Here is a 14,822-nt window from a genome sequence, read left to right as displayed (position 1 = left end):
TTGGAAGCATCTCACAGCTTGAAAAGAGGTGTTTTGTCATGGCTCTGGGCTCAGCCTTGCACTGCTCTGCTCTGGACACTGCTTCTGCTGGTGTAGGTTGATGAGTGGGAGACACAAGGACCCGATGTGTGAGAGACAGAGCAGAGGGACCCAGAGAAGCTGTGGCTGCTCCATCCCCTGGGCTGCAGCCAAGTTCTAAGGGAACATAAAACTCATCTTGTCCCAGCCCTGCCATAGGCAGGGACTCTCCCAGGTTGCTCCAAGCCCTGTCCAGCCTGGCCTTCAACACCTCCAGGGATTTAGGGGCAGCCACAGCTTCTCTGGGCATCTTGTGCCAGGGCCTCACCTCCCTCACAAGGAACAATTTCCTGCCAATATCCCATCTAACCCTGCCCTCTGGCAGTGGGAGCCATTCCCCCTTGTCTTGTCCCTTCAGACCCTTGTCCAAAGTCTCTCTCCAGCTCTGCTGGAGCCCCTTTAGGCACTGGAAGCAGCTTTAAAGTCTCCCTGGAGCCTTCTCTTATCCAGGCTGAATTCGAGCACGTGAAAAATTTCTTAGAGTTCTCTTCACCTCTGCCTCCCAGGGGTTAACAGTCCTGGAAGAACTCTGATTTCTAAGTTAAAAACTGGGAGGAACAAGGCCTTTGTCTAGCCTGGCGTAGACTCCTGGTCTCAACCCACCTCAGTTTTGCCCAGGCACCACCACCCACCACCACGTGCTGCTGTGCCAAGCACACGGCAAGGCAGACTCAGGCCCTGAGCCAATTTACCCCTTCTTCTTATCAGTCTAGACATCCTCATTATCCAGATAAAAGTCTGATCCCTCCCTGAATCCCACTAAGCTCCTGCCTGTACAGTGCTGAAGGCAGAGGGCACTCGCCCTCACCCAGGACTCCCCTGCGGGTGGGAGATGTCGCCCCCAGCTCCAGTTCCTGAGCTGGGAGCAGGTCCCAGGGTGAGTGTATATTATTCCGAGTGCTTTACCAATTACAAGTCATTACTAATGCTTTTATTACCATTATTTAATAGATCGTGTTAATTATTATTATTAATTTGCTTTAAAAGCAGTGTTTCCATAGCAACAGGGAGATGTGTGCTGCTTTTCAGGCACGTCAAGTGGACACTTTCCCATCTCTTCCCCAACGGGCTGGCAGCCTACCACAGGGCTGGGTGATGGAGGGGGCTGTGCTTTGGTCCCCGAGGAGATGGTACCAGCAGAGCCATCCAGGAAAGATGAGAGCACCATCTCTGCCACTGGAGAGTCCCCCGTGCCATTACAAAGTTCCTGTGGGATGCAGGCTTCGTGCCTAAATGCTGCAGGTGCCCCAAGAGAGCAGAGCAGGTGTGGTAATGTTTGTACCTCGGTGTGACCCAGGAGTGAAACTGTCAATTCCCACATTGCTGATTCCCTGGACTCCAGCGCTCCCTCAGAACGTGCCTTGTCTCCTTTTATGTTTTCCAGTCAGCTGCAGAAGGGCCAGTTCTTGGAAGCCAGGCTGAAATCCAGCAGACCTGGCTGCAGGATGTCTGCAGTGAGCTGGGGGCTGCTGCTGGCGTGCAGGGGAGCTCTGAGCCTCGGCAGGTGCTGCAGTGGTTCCAGGAGTGATGGAAGGACCATCAGGTGCCACTTCCCAGTCCAGGCTGTCTGCAGGCTCTGTCCAGGTATCCCTGTGGTGAGAGGGAAACACGGGGGTTGCTCCTGGTTCTCCTGGGGTGTGCTGAAGGCTTTGCCAAGGCTGGGAAGGTGCACGCTGCTTTGTAGATTCACACTCTAAAGGGGTTTAAACACTGAACCCATGTTCAAAGTTGGCCTCTGACCCATCACGTCCCTCTGACACTGTGCCCTGCTGACCCACACTGTCACAGCCACTCCTCCCAGGGGGGATGTGCCTCATACACAGCTTCTGGGGGGGCCATTTGCTGGGGACCGTGTACCCTGTCCGTGGTGGAGGTGCCTGCGTGTCGGGCTGTGTCCTTGCAAGAGAAGTTTACAGCAGAGGAGGTGCAAGAGGCCAAGGTCAAGCTGAGCCAGGGCATGTTCTGAGCCCCAGCACTGCTCAGGGAGAACCACTCCAAAACAAGCTGGAACACTAATTGCTGCCAGCCACAACACAAAGCCCAGCACTGGGGAGCCCATGGGGACCGCGGCTCCATCTGCCCAACCTAAAGGAGTCCCTGGAGGGCTGGAGCCAGACATGCTGTCACCTTATCCTTGCCGGTCCAGGTGGCCCCAAGGGTTGCACCAGGAGCAGACACACATCCCCACACTGGCTGGGTGCCCTGCCTCTGCCTCCTGCTGGCAGGTCATCACCAATTCATTTGCCCACTGCTTTCTGTGTTGTCAGAGCGGTGGAAATCCATCGTCTTCATGAAGGTTCCAAAATCCAAATCCTCGATCCAGCAGCTCCTCAAAGGGTGTTTGGGAGCTGCAGCCTTAAGGAACACCAGCAGTGACACCCGGGCAAGCAGCAGCACTCAAGGCACTTGCTGTAAAGCTAAAAGCATTTGCTCCACAGTAGCACATCCCACACCATTCCAGTTCACCCTGCCCTCCTGGGGCACTGGATTCTGTGGGGCTGGGAGAGGGGATTACCCTGCTCAGCCCTGCATGTCCCCGGGGAGAGCAGCTCCCGGCAGCGTTTCTGCTGCTTGGGGTCTCAAAAATGGGGGTGGCAGGTGGCTGGGACAAATCCTCGTGTCACTGTCACCCCTCGTGCCAGCTGTGGCATTCCCAGGGTTCGGGGGGTTCTGGCTGCCCTGATGTGGGTGGGGGGGGTGCAGGTATGTCCAGGTGGGACCCACCGGGAGCGCGGTGGCACTGCGGGGACAGCCCCGCAGCCGGCTCCGCGCTGCACAAAAGCTGCCGAGCGTGCCCGCGCCTCCCCCTGCTCCTCGAGAAGTGAAGAAACACAAAAGAGAGAGGCAGGAGGGCTGGGAGCGGTGGGAGAGGGGGAGGGAGGGAGAATCCCCCATGCCCGGAGCTAATCCCAGCTCCTCTAGGAGAGGGATCTCGAATAACAACCGTCCGTGGTCGAGGCCAGATGGATTTGATTTAATAACAAAGCGGGGGGGGGGGCTTGGGATCATTTCGGAGCCTGCCCGAAGGGCCGGATCCTCGGCAAGCAGCAAAGGGCCATCCCAGCGGTGTAAATCCGAGCGTGAGCTGCAGACTGCTTGCATGCTTCCCAAAATGCCGGGATTGCCTCGGCTCTGGGGACATCTTCAGCTTCTCGGCAGCTCCTGAGTCCCGGCCACGCGTGGGGCGCAGGGCAGCGCCAAAGGCACGGGGGCTCTGCGTTTGTCACCCAGCCAGCAGGGAAAGGGGATTGGGAGGCAATTCCTGAGGCTTCCACAGCCCCAGCTGTGGTGTCTCACCACTCAGGGCTGCCGTGGGCTCAGACCCCCTTTATGGAGCACAGAGCAGCTGTTGGTCCTGCTTTGGCAAATCCAGGAGACCCCCACTGCACCCCACAGTGGCTGAAGCCTCCCACTCCTTAGTTTCAGCATCTTGGAGGCAGGGAGGTAGCTCAGGACAGTGTCACCCTGCCTGTGCCATGCCAAAGGAGGAGGCTGTGGGTTAGGAGAGGGGATAGCACCCAGGGCAGCAATGCTGATCCCAGGTGTTACCCTGCTCCTGCCTCAAATTCCTCCTTGGGTTTGCCTCGGAGAGGGTGGGTGAGTGCAGGGAGGAGTTTCCTGCACATGGCAAGAATTCAGCACTTGGGCAAAGACCCCCCCCCCAGCTGTCTGAGGCCCCTCCTGCCCTTCCAGGAACATGGGGCCCTGTTCCTGACCCCGTTGTCAGGAGATGCAGTGAGCACTTTGGGCTGTTCCCTTCCTTGGAGCAGCCACAGAGCCAGTGCCAGCAGGCAGGTGCTGGGCACCATCTGGCTGAAGCAACACCAAAATCCCCGTATTCATTGCTGTCTCCCCCGGTCCTTTGGGATGCTCCAAAGGTGACAGTCCTGTGTCTGGCAGGGTTGTGGTGCAGCAGAGCAGCACCTCGCTGCCGGGCCATCCCCATCACCCTGCTCGCCACGTCTGCCAGTTGGTGCTCAGGCCAGCAGCCTCCCTGGAGATCTTGTTTCTGGAAACCGGAGCAGCCCCGGCGCTGCCCCGCCAGCTCCCCAAGCAGTGGGAGGTGCTGCCGCCAGCCCAACACCTGCAGCTCAGCCTGACACTGCTCCCATCCGGGCCGCCTGGCGCTCTGCCGTGGCAGCAACGAGATCCCGGCGCCAGCGATGTGCCAGCAAGGGCAAGAGGGGTGTTTTCTGCTCGGGGAGGATGGCAGGGCTGTGCAGCTGGGCTGGAAGGGCACCGGGAGGCAGGAAAAACTGTGGGTCCATCCCAGAAGCAGGGAGCCAGGGGCCTGGCTGTGTGTCCAGCACGTTCTGTGCAGAGAGGCCGGGATGCAGGAGCTGCCACTTGCACCCCACGTCTGCCATGGCCTGTGTGTCCTGCTCAGGAGCACTGTCCTCATCTCCCATGGCCTGTGTGTCCTGCTCAGGAGCACTGTCCTCATCTCCCATGGCCTGTGTGTCCTGCTCAGGAGCACTGTGCTCATCTCCCATGGCCTGTGTGTCCTGCTCAGGAGCACTGTGCTCATCTCCCATGGCCTGTGTGTCCTGCTCAGGAGCACTGTGCTCATCTCCCATGGCCTGTGTGTCCTGCTCAGGAGCACTGTCCTCATCTCCCATGGCCTGTGTGTCCTGCTCAGGGGTGCTGTGCTCATCTCCCATGGCCTGTGTGTCCTGCTCAGGAGCACTGTGCTCATCTCCCATGGCCTGTGTGTCCTGCTCAGGAGCACTGTCCTCATCTCCCATGGCCTGTGTGTCCTGCTCAGTGGTCTCTGGCTCAGGGTGCTGTGCTCATCTCCATCCCTGTCCCACAGCTCTGTGCTGGCACCACCACCAGCTGGTTTCTGATTCCTGTTTCCACCCAGCAATGCTGTTGGCAGCACGTCTGTCTCCTGGCCGGCTCACCGGGACTATCTGCTGTCCGGGAACCTTTTCCCCCTCTCTTTGCTGTTGGCAAAAAGCCTGGAGGGAGAACCGGCTCGGTGTGGGGCGGTTGAGGGAAGCACAGGCTGTGCTGCCACTGCTCTTCCACTGCTGGGTCAAGACGTGGTTGTTCCTCCCCACGCCAGCTCGAGGGGATGTTCCCCCACACGGGGTGTCCAGTGCCTCGGGGACAAGTGCTGCCGGCAGTGGAGACCCCGCCGAGGGATGGATTCTCTCCCCATCCCCTTGGGAAGACGCCAGCCTAGAATGGGAGCATCTACTCCCCGCTCTGCTTCCCTAATGAGAAGCAGTCTCTCAGGCTTGGCCCCGTGCCTGAAAAAATGAATCTACGCTTGTGCTTTTCGGTGCCACGTGCTCTGCGGCCAGAGCAGGGGCTCTGTGCTGAGGGGTGGCACGGGGCAGCGAGGGGGTGGCACGGGACAGCGAGGGGGTGGCACGGGGCAGCGAGGGGGTGGCACGGGACAGCGAGGGGGTGGCACGGGGCAGCGAGGGGGTGGCACGGGGCAGCGAGGGGGTGGCACGGGACAGCGAGGGGGTGGCACGGGGCAGCGAGGGGGTGGCACGGGACAGCGAGGGGGTGGCATCCCCGCGGGCGAGCACCCCCGAGCTGCTGGGAGCCGGCGGGCTCTGCGTGGCAGCCGGACGATCCCCACGCCGCTCCGAGTCTCCAGGCTGGGACTTGGCAGAGCCGAGTGCCACCTCTGTCCCGAGTCCCAGGCTCCTTCAGGAGGCACAGGGTGAGGCTGGCCGGGGGCTCCGCCCGCCGGGACGCGGGGCGAGCAGCCGCGGTGGCCGGCGCTGTCCCGGGGCTGCCTCCCCGCTCTGTACTGCGGCCGGCAGACACGAGATGGAGCTGCCGATCCCTCCTGTGCCCTGCCTGGGCTCGGGCCGTGCTCGGCTGAGCCTTGGCCCCCGGCCGGCCGGGCCACGCAGTGCCCTTGGCATCACCTCCGGGGGCTGGAGGCTCCCCTTGGCCGCGCGTCTGGGGGTGCGGGCAGGGTCTGGGGGTGCGAGCCCGCGGTGACAGAGGGTCTGCTGGCCCTCAGTGCCCAGGGGAGGGGAGCCAGGATGGGCCCAGCTGTGTGTCACAGCAAAACTACAGGACCGGTCAGAGCCCGGGGCTCACAGAATCACTGCGTGGCTTGGGCTGGAAGGGACTTTAAAGCCCATCTCCTTCCACCATGCTGCCGTGGGCAAGGACACCTTCCACTGTCCCAGGTTACTCCAAGCCACATCCTTGAACAATTCCAGGGATGAGGCAGCCACAGCTTCTCTGGGCAGCCTCTCCAGGGCCTCCCCACCCTCCTCCTTTTATCCTTTGACAGAGCAGAGGCTTGTGCAGAGCTTGCAGTGTGGATGATGCTGAACTATCATTAATAACACATTGCTTTATTTGCATTATGGTAATTTCCAGCATCCTCATCGGAGAGCAGGTCTTGGCTTTGCAAGGGGCCATGTATGGAAGTCCTACAGAGAGGATAGATATACCATGGGACCTGCTGATCAGCAACACAAGTGAGCACATCAGCAGCATCAAGATTGGAGGCAGCCTGGGCTGCAGTGACCACGCACCAGTGGAGTTCACAGCCCTGGGGGATGTGGGACAGGCAAAGATTCAAGTTAGGAGTGGACCCTGAATTGTAGGAAAGCAAACTGCAAACTGTTCAGTGGGACCCCTAAGAAACTGCCCTGAGGGACAAGGGGGCAGAACAGAGTTAAGGACTCGTTCCATAGAGTGCAAAAACTCTCAATCCACATGAGAAAGAAATCAGGAAAGGAAGACAAGAGACTGGCATGGCTGGGGGGAGACCTGCTGGTCACCTGGAAGGGCAAGAAGGAAATGGACAGGCAGTGGGAGCAGGGGTCATGGAAAGAGGATAAATAGCAACAGATTTAAACTTTAAAAGAGTAGGTTTAGTTTAGATATTAGGAAGAAATTCTTCCCTGTGAGAGTGGTGAGGCACCAGTACAGGTTGCCCAGAGAAGCTGTGGCTGTCCCATCCCTGGAAGTGCTCAGGGCTGGACAGGGCTCGGAGCAGCTTGGTCCAGTGGAAGGTGCTGCTGACCATGGCATGAGGGTGGAAGGAGATGGGCTTCAAGGTTCCATCTGTGATTCTGAGATTCTGTGTGCTTGAAGAGACCATCTCTATGCAGACAAAGCCTCAGGTGTTAAGACAGTCATGGAAGAATGGAAAAAAGGCAGAATATGCTGAACCCAGAGTGGCAAACGGAGGCATGGACTTCTGCACCATTGACAGATGAGCTCTGAAGACCCCATACCTCACTGGAGGGTGGAGGAGATGTTTTAGCACTTGGGCTGAGCACTGCAGACCAGGCAGATCTGAGCATCCAGTGAGTGCAGCCAGGCTTTGCACAGAGAAGGGCAGAAGGTAGAAGTGGAGGCAGTGGAAGGAGAAACTCACCTCCAGCGTGGAACAGGAGGGTGGTTTGGTGCTCTCTGCCTTTGTCGTTGGAGCCAAGGGTGTTTTCTGATCATCCATGAGTCATTCCCAGTGGGATCTGTCCTCCAGCCCCCCTTGCACAGTGGTTCTTGGGGCTGGTGTGTGTCACAGCACCCTCTGCTTCTGCTGCCACTGGCCCCCACAGCCTCCATCCTACTGCTCTCTGCAGCAACTGGGGTCTCCAGCCAGCACAGCCCCCTTTCCTGGTACCACAAGCTCCATCCTGCCCAGTCCAACCCCACCCTGTGGTCTCAGCTCTGCCCTCAAATCACAGCAGAGATCCCCCAGCTTCCCCATCCCAAACCCTCTTGAAAGAGTGGCTGAACCACAGGGCTCAGAGATCCCAACCCACAGCCACGGGGCCCTTGGCAACAGGCAAACAAACAGCCCGTTGCTGGCTTTGTCACCAGCGTGATTCATGGTGAGGCTCGGAGCCTGTTTGGCCTCTCCTGCCTGGGACAAACTGGGACGAAGCACTTTTTTTATCATATTTTTTCCTTTGATGTTAATCTGCTCACCTCCAGCCTCTGCTGCCTTTTACGTCCAAAGCCCATTAAGGAAACTCGCTCTGCTCCTCCGCCCACTGGCCTGGGGATGCTGCAGGAGCAGCTCCAGAGGGCAGCACAGGTGAGCCACAGAGCTGCTCTGCCTTTGTCCCGTGCTGGAGCCCCGGATTTCCCCTGCAAACCACAGCTCGGGGTCTCCCTGGGGACATTTTGGGGCTCCAGGGCTTTGCAACATACAGAGCTTTCTCCACGGGGCAGATTTGTTCACCCTGCTTTGGGGAAAGATTTCTACCTCCCAGCTTGGATGAGAGCAGCCTCAGGGCTGTTTTACCTGTGCAGGGGTGAGGGTGAGTCCCACACCCCCCTCTGCACCATGCTCTGACTCCAGCTTTGTGCAACATCCTGCTCTAACTTCTACAACTGAACCCAGTTTCGTTTTCTCCTTTAATCTGAGGGACTCTCCCAGCACTTAGGTTTAGTGCTATTTTGAGTGCAATTTTTTTTTTTTTTTAAATTTGGCTTTTTGGATCACTAAATGTGGTAAAGCCAAGCAGCCACATCATGCTGCCCTCCACCCCAGTGGCAGCACTGAGCGGGCCAGGAGGGAGAAGTGCAGTGAACAGCAGAAAACAGCCCTGATGCAGAAAGCACTGGGGATGGAAAGGAATGGAAATGGCTGTGGACACACCTGAGCAGGGCTTGCCCCGTGCAGCTTTTTTCCTGCTGATGGAATATGGGCAGCAGTGGTTCATCTCCAGGAAATCCAGAGTGTGGGGAGGGGGAAAGGGGCTCAGCAGCCCCAGGCCCATGCCCTGGTGCCACCCTGGGCTGGTGCCCATCAGGGCCTGGCAGTGCAGGGTCCTTCCCCAGAGGCTGCAGCCCCAGCATTGAGATCTGGCTGCTCTCAGCAGCTCTGCTGAGAAGGAGCCAGGGGATGCTCAACTTCCCCGAGGGAACAGCTGGAGCTGTGCCAGGGGAGGGTCAGGCTGGATATCAGGAAAAGGCTCTTCCCCCAGAGGGTGATCAGGCACTGCCCAGGCTCCCCAGGGAATGTAACAGCTCCAAAGCTGCCAGAGCTGAAGGAGCAATGCTCCCAGGCACAGGGTGGGATTGTTGGGGGCCAGGAGTTGGACTCGTGATCCTTGTGGGTCCCTTCCAACTCAGGATATTCCATAATTTTACCATTTTTCCCATGGAATCCTGCTCTCTGAGCTTATCAATATTGCTCAGAGTTGCCTCTGCAGCAGCAAAGGTGGCAGATTTGGAAGGAAAAAAAAAATGGAAGAGTGGAGACTTCCATGTCCCTGTCATTCTGAGCTGAAATGGGCTAACACCATCTTTTATATGAGAAAATGTCTGGGATGTTTCTGGCAGGATGTGCTGACACTGAGGTGTTCATTGCTGTCGGATCCAGGGTGGTCAAAGGACAAACAGGGACAAGATGCCGGGTTGGAGGGAGCAGTGAGTTTATAAAACATCTCTGGCATAAGAAAACCTCAAGATGCTGATAGCTGGATTTTCTGGGGCTTGATTTCCTTCTGCCAGCGTGGAATGGTCCACGTGCTCTGCTCCCAGCTGGTCACGGACATCTGCAGACGTGGCCCCTTTCCTGAGGAGCAGCGAGGACAGAGGAGGTGGCACCACCTGAGGAACTGGAGCAGCACGGAGGCTGCAGGGGAGGTGGGATGCTCTTTGGAAACAGGGAGTGTGTCTGCCCTGTCCCCTCTGCACCAAGGATCCCAGGAGGGCTATGCCAAGGCCTCTCCCCCTTTCTGCCTTTTAAAGACAGCAAAAAGGGATCTGACTATCTGCACAGGCAATGTGGGGCACCACGTGTCTCACGTGCCTTGTCCCTGTCCCCATCCCTTCCCCAGGGCAGCAGGAATGAGGGAGCCAGGCCTGGGGGCTGCTCTCCACCACAGCCTCCAGTTGAAGGTGAGCTTTAATCCCTGCAGCTGGAGCAGAGGGGCAGAGCTGGACATTGTGCACGTGGGCAAAGTGTAGAAGAGGAAAAGGTCACTCTGAAGGTGGGAATAGCTCATCCTGAAGCTGCTCCTGGAGATTATTTTTCTTGTGGGATCCTTAAAGCCCCAAGCAGTGGAGACCCTTGAGCAGAGGATGTTTTGCTGCAGGAGCAACAGAACAGGAACAGCCCTGGGCTGTTTCTTACACCAGAAGACGCCCATCCTGGGGCTTCCCCGGGAGAGAGTGAAGGTGCCAGGAGCTCTGCCAACCCAGGGACTTGAGCCCTCATGAAGGTGCCAGGAGCTCTGCCAACACAGGGACTTGGGCCCTCAGGCCAGATTTGTGGCTAGGCTGGCATCCTGGAGGATGCTGGGCAAGTTCAGCAGGGCCATGGTGAGCCCTGGAGGCAGGATGGCTTTTATCCACCTTCAGTGTGGCACTGGGGAGGGCTAAGGCCTGCCCTGGAGCCTCTCCAGCTCTGTTCTGCACAAACATCCCCTCGGCACCTCCGCTGCCCTGCGAGGGAACGGGTGAGCTGCAGCCCTGCTGTGGGCCAGGGCTTCCTCTGGCCCGGGGTGAGGGCAGGCACATCCACATCTGTGCCAAGCACATTTCTCTCTCAGGATTTTTCATAGAGGAGCACAGAGAGAAAGAAAGAGAAAACAATTTTTATTTCTGTTCTTTTTTTTTTTTTATGTAGAATGTGTTTAGAGAATTGTTTACCTGGGGGTGATTGTTTAATTAGATTCTGGTGAGAATTGTTTGAGCCTGATGGCCAATCCAATCCACCAGTGGCTGGACTCTCGAGAGAAAGGCACAAGTTGTGAGTTAGTTAGATATAGGAGTTAGAAAAAGTAAGTATGTAGTTTTAGTACTTTCTTTTATAGAAGATTATAGTATATATATATTATATATATATATATAGTATATATATATATACTATATATATTATAGTATATTAGTGTGTTATAACATAGTTATAATAAAGAAATCATTCAGCCTTCTGAACTAGAGTTAAACATCATCATTTCTTCACCTGCATTTTACAATACACATCCTGTCCATGGCACTGCCAGCCCCAGTGCCAGGGTGAGCTGGCACAGAGCACGGGAGGAAACCTCCACAAATCACATCCCAGTCCTGGCATCCCCGGCCGTGCCCCAGGCTGGAGAGGCAGTGCCACGGGACTGCCTGGGGGGCTCCAGGGGGCTCCCAGCCCTGCCATTGACTGGCTCATCCTGACCTGGGAGTATCCCAAGGGACATCCCATCCCTGCCTGGCAATCTCCTGAGGGACATCCCTGCTTTAGAGCTTTTCTAGCACAATCTGTGGGAGTGGGCAGGAATCACCGCAGGCAGCTCTGCTGGGTTATTTGTGTTATTTATTTGTGTGCCCACAGAGCTCCAACTGCTGCAGATCCCCGGCTCTCTCCAAGGCTGAGATGACTCTGCTGCTGCAGAGTGGGAAGCAAAGATTAATTTCCAGCTGTGCTGAGGGTCCTCTAATTTGCCCCAGGTGTCTGGGCAAAGCTCAAAGGGATTTTTTAACTCCTTTGAGTCCCCCCTCAGGATTAACGGGGGTGAGCCAGGGTCCCGCCAGTCACTGCAGGTTTGGGGGCTGTTCCAAAAGTGGCATTTAACGGGGCACATCCCAGGCTGGTGTCTGCGTGTGTGAGCCTCCATCCCTCTGCCCCAAGCTGGCCTGGTCTCCTGCCAGCCCATTGTCTTTTGGCTTTTCCTGCAGGCACCAAGCTCACTGCTTTGGGAAAAGTGGTCACGAGAACGTGAGCGTGACCCCAACCCCGCAGGGCTGGGGGCTACGGGGAGCAGGGAACTGGCTTGTTTGGGACCTTATCTTCAGAAACACTTCTTTCCATGAAATGGGGTATTCTGAGCAGATGTTTGTGTCGTCTACTGACTTTATGGAAAATAGGCTGATCCTGCTGGATAGAAGGGCTTTTCCTTTAAAGCCCTCCCAAGGGGCGGGCTCATGGGAAGCCATGAGATGCATTTTCCATTGGGTCACCACTCGCCACTTGGCCGTGTGACCGCAGCACCCGTGCTCGGGCTTTGGGAGGGTCTGGGAGAGCTTGGAGCAAGCTGCACAGCCCAGGGGACACTCCCCTCTGCCTGGCAGTGTGGGTGGGCTTCCATCCTTGCGCCCATGGGTCCCTGCTACCTTTTAAGAGAGATTCAGACGCTGGGTTTTGGGGATGGCTTTTTCTCCTGAAAGTGAAGCGTGGGGATGAGGGGGGACACGGCCGGCTCCATAGCTGTGGGCAGGCATCTGCCCCAGCACACGCAGCCAGAGCTGTTTCCATCTCAGCATCTCCAGCAGAGCAGAGGTGACGTGTTCCAGTGTCCCCAGGAGACGTGGCAGGGACACTGTGAGCCTGAGCCTGCACCTCATGTTCCCCTTTGGCCTGTCTGTCCATCTGCTCTGCCTGGCTGCTCGTCGTGGGGCAGTTTGCTGCTGCTGGTGGTTCTCAGATTGTCCTGGGTGGAGGGGCAGGGTCCATGCCAGAGCTTGGTGGCTGCTCTCCTTCCCACTGTTGGGTATCAGAGCAGAACCACCAGCGCTGCCCTGCCTGCTGCACGCTGCCAGCAGCAGCTCCTCAATAAATACAACTGGTAAATCTATTAATTTTACAGCTCTAATTGATGTATTGCTGTAATTACCTTTTATAACAAGGCAATTAAACCCTATTAAAGATTATTAGCTAATTAAAACTCCTCTATGCACACACCCCAACCCCCTTATGTGCACAGATTGTTGGATGGGGGGAACTGGAAGCCCATTGCAGCTGGGTCCTGAGGGCAGCGTGATGCACAGTGTGATGTGATGGGTCAGGATGCTGGATGGGGAGATCATGGAATCACAGGCTTGTTTGGATTTAAAGGGACCTTAAAGCTCATCTCATTCCACCCCCTGCCATGGCAGGGACACCTTCCACTACCCCAGGTTGCTCCAAGCCCTGTACAGCCTGGCCTTGGACACTTCCAGGGATCCAGCCACAGCTGCTCTGGGCACCCTGTGCTGATGCCTCACCACACTCACAGGGAACAATTTCTTCCCAACATCTCCAAACCTTCTCTTTTTCAGTTTAAAGGCATGAACCCTTCTCCACGTCCCATTCCTGCCTGTTCCACCATCTGTCTCTTCATACTTGGGTGTGTCACTTAGCCAGGGCTGTAAGGGATCAGGATTGCTGTGTGCATCCAGCCCAGAAATTTTCTGCTTTCTGGGATCAGATGGGAAAAAAATGTTGAGGCTGGGATCTTCTCCTCCTGGTAGTGAGGTGGATGGGGGTGTAGGGCTAAGGATGGGCCCTTGGACAGAAGAATGGGTTTAAAGGGGAAAAGCCCCACTTGGAGATGGAGTGTGTCTGCCCTGGAAAAGAGAAAAGGCCCTGTGCTGGGAGCAGGATTGAGGGGAGTGCATTGGAAGAACTTGGAAGGTGCCTGGGCGACAGGGGTGGCTCAGCCCTGGGTTGCTGTGCAAAAAGCAGGTGCCAAAAGGTGTGCAGTCCAGGAAGTGAACCCCAGGGTCCTTGTGAAGAGCCTAAAAGACCTGAAAAGCCATCAGCAAAGCAGCCCACAGGGGTGCCCTCAGGAACCCGGCCTGACCCCATGGCTCATCCTTTCCTGTGCCCCTCCACGTGCAGCAGCCAGGGAGTTGGGGTCCCTGGAATTGCAGCTCCTCTTGTCACTCCCAAACCCAGCTTCATCACTGCCCGCACGTTGTTTGTGTCACGAAATTGTATCAATTACAGGCCCCAAACTGGGCTGGTTTTGGAGGCTAAAGAGCCGGAAGTGCGTTGAAATTCCAGGGATGTGGCTGCTTTTTGCCTTCTGAGTCATGTGAGTCGGATGCAGCCTCTGCTGAGAGCCTCTCCTCAAGCCCCAGCCTCCTGTCCGTGCCTTGTCCATTACTCTGCTGCAGCGTTCTGCACCCCGAGTTCCCTCGGTGCCCAGAGAACCCGGAGAAATCCCAGTTAGTGGATCCCAGAGAAATCCACGTTGGTGGATCCCGGAGAAATCCACGTTGGTGGGTTGCCGTGCCTGTACCAGAGCCGTGGAGCACAGCCAGTCCTCTGGCTCATCTGGTTTGAGTTAAGCCCTCCTGCCTTGCTCAGGTGCCAAGTGCATCTTTGCCAGACCCAGCTCGGGGCTGTGCTAGCTCCCCGTCCCCCTGTGGGGTTGGGATGTCCCTGCCCCTGGGGGTTCATGGGGAAGGGCAGCAGCATGGGGAGCATGGGGCTGTCCGTGTCCAGAAGGGGTCTGCAGAGGAGCAGTGTGGGGACAGCTCCCGGGGGAGCTGCGAGAGGAGCAACTGCTGCAAAGGAGCTGAAGTCTGACCCTCCCCGGGGGCTTTTCACTCCGGGCTGCCAACAACCCCTGCGGGCTCCAGAGCAAGCAGGCTCCCCCAGGTCTCCTCTCGATGCCCAGCCCGGGGGGAGCCCTCAGGTTTGGTCCCCCGGGCAGTGAAGGGTGGGATACTGAGCCGGGCTCCCGTTCACAGCAGGAGCTTTGGGGGGAGCATGAGGAGCCAGGAGTGCCAGATCAGCGACAGGCTGACCCTTAGCTGTGATTTCCAGCTGTTGCCCAAGCTGGTCCCTCCCTGCCTTTACCCTGGATGCCATTTCCCACATTCAGGCAAGTCAGCTTTAGCCCTGCGGTTCGTGACGCTCCAAGGAAAACGCTCCAAGGTCTGTGCGCCCGCGGATGCCCTGGACGCAGGCAGGCACCTCCTCCTGAGAGAGCACCCTCGGGCGAAACGGCCTTTGGCTTTCCCTCCCACCCAAGGGCTCGGAGTTTGAAACAAAACAGCGCGGAGGAGCGCAGGGCGGGCGGTCCGCGCGTCCCGGC

At 57.3% G+C, this 14,822-nt stretch overlaps 1 long non-coding RNA gene across 1 annotated transcript; it reads right to left on the bottom strand.

Annotated features, from left to right (window-relative positions):
* Nucleotides 1–6,389: 6,389 nt before the first annotated feature.
* On the bottom strand, nucleotides 6,390–7,722 carry LOC128801298 (uncharacterized). The gene is made up of 2 exons (XR_008435166.1): nucleotides 7,445–7,722; nucleotides 6,390–6,488 (listed from the first exon to the last, which is right to left on the bottom strand). It is a non-coding gene; the product is annotated as an uncharacterized LOC128801298 (long non-coding RNA).
* Between the last annotated feature and the right edge of the window lie 7,100 nt (nucleotides 7,723–14,822).

Source organism: Vidua chalybeata, chromosome 29 (assembly GCF_026979565.1).
Source record: "Vidua chalybeata isolate OUT-0048 chromosome 29, bVidCha1 merged haplotype, whole genome shotgun sequence".
NCBI lineage: Eukaryota > Metazoa > Chordata > Aves > Passeriformes > Viduidae > Vidua > Vidua chalybeata.
This window is presented reverse-complemented; position numbering and strand designations above follow the sequence as displayed.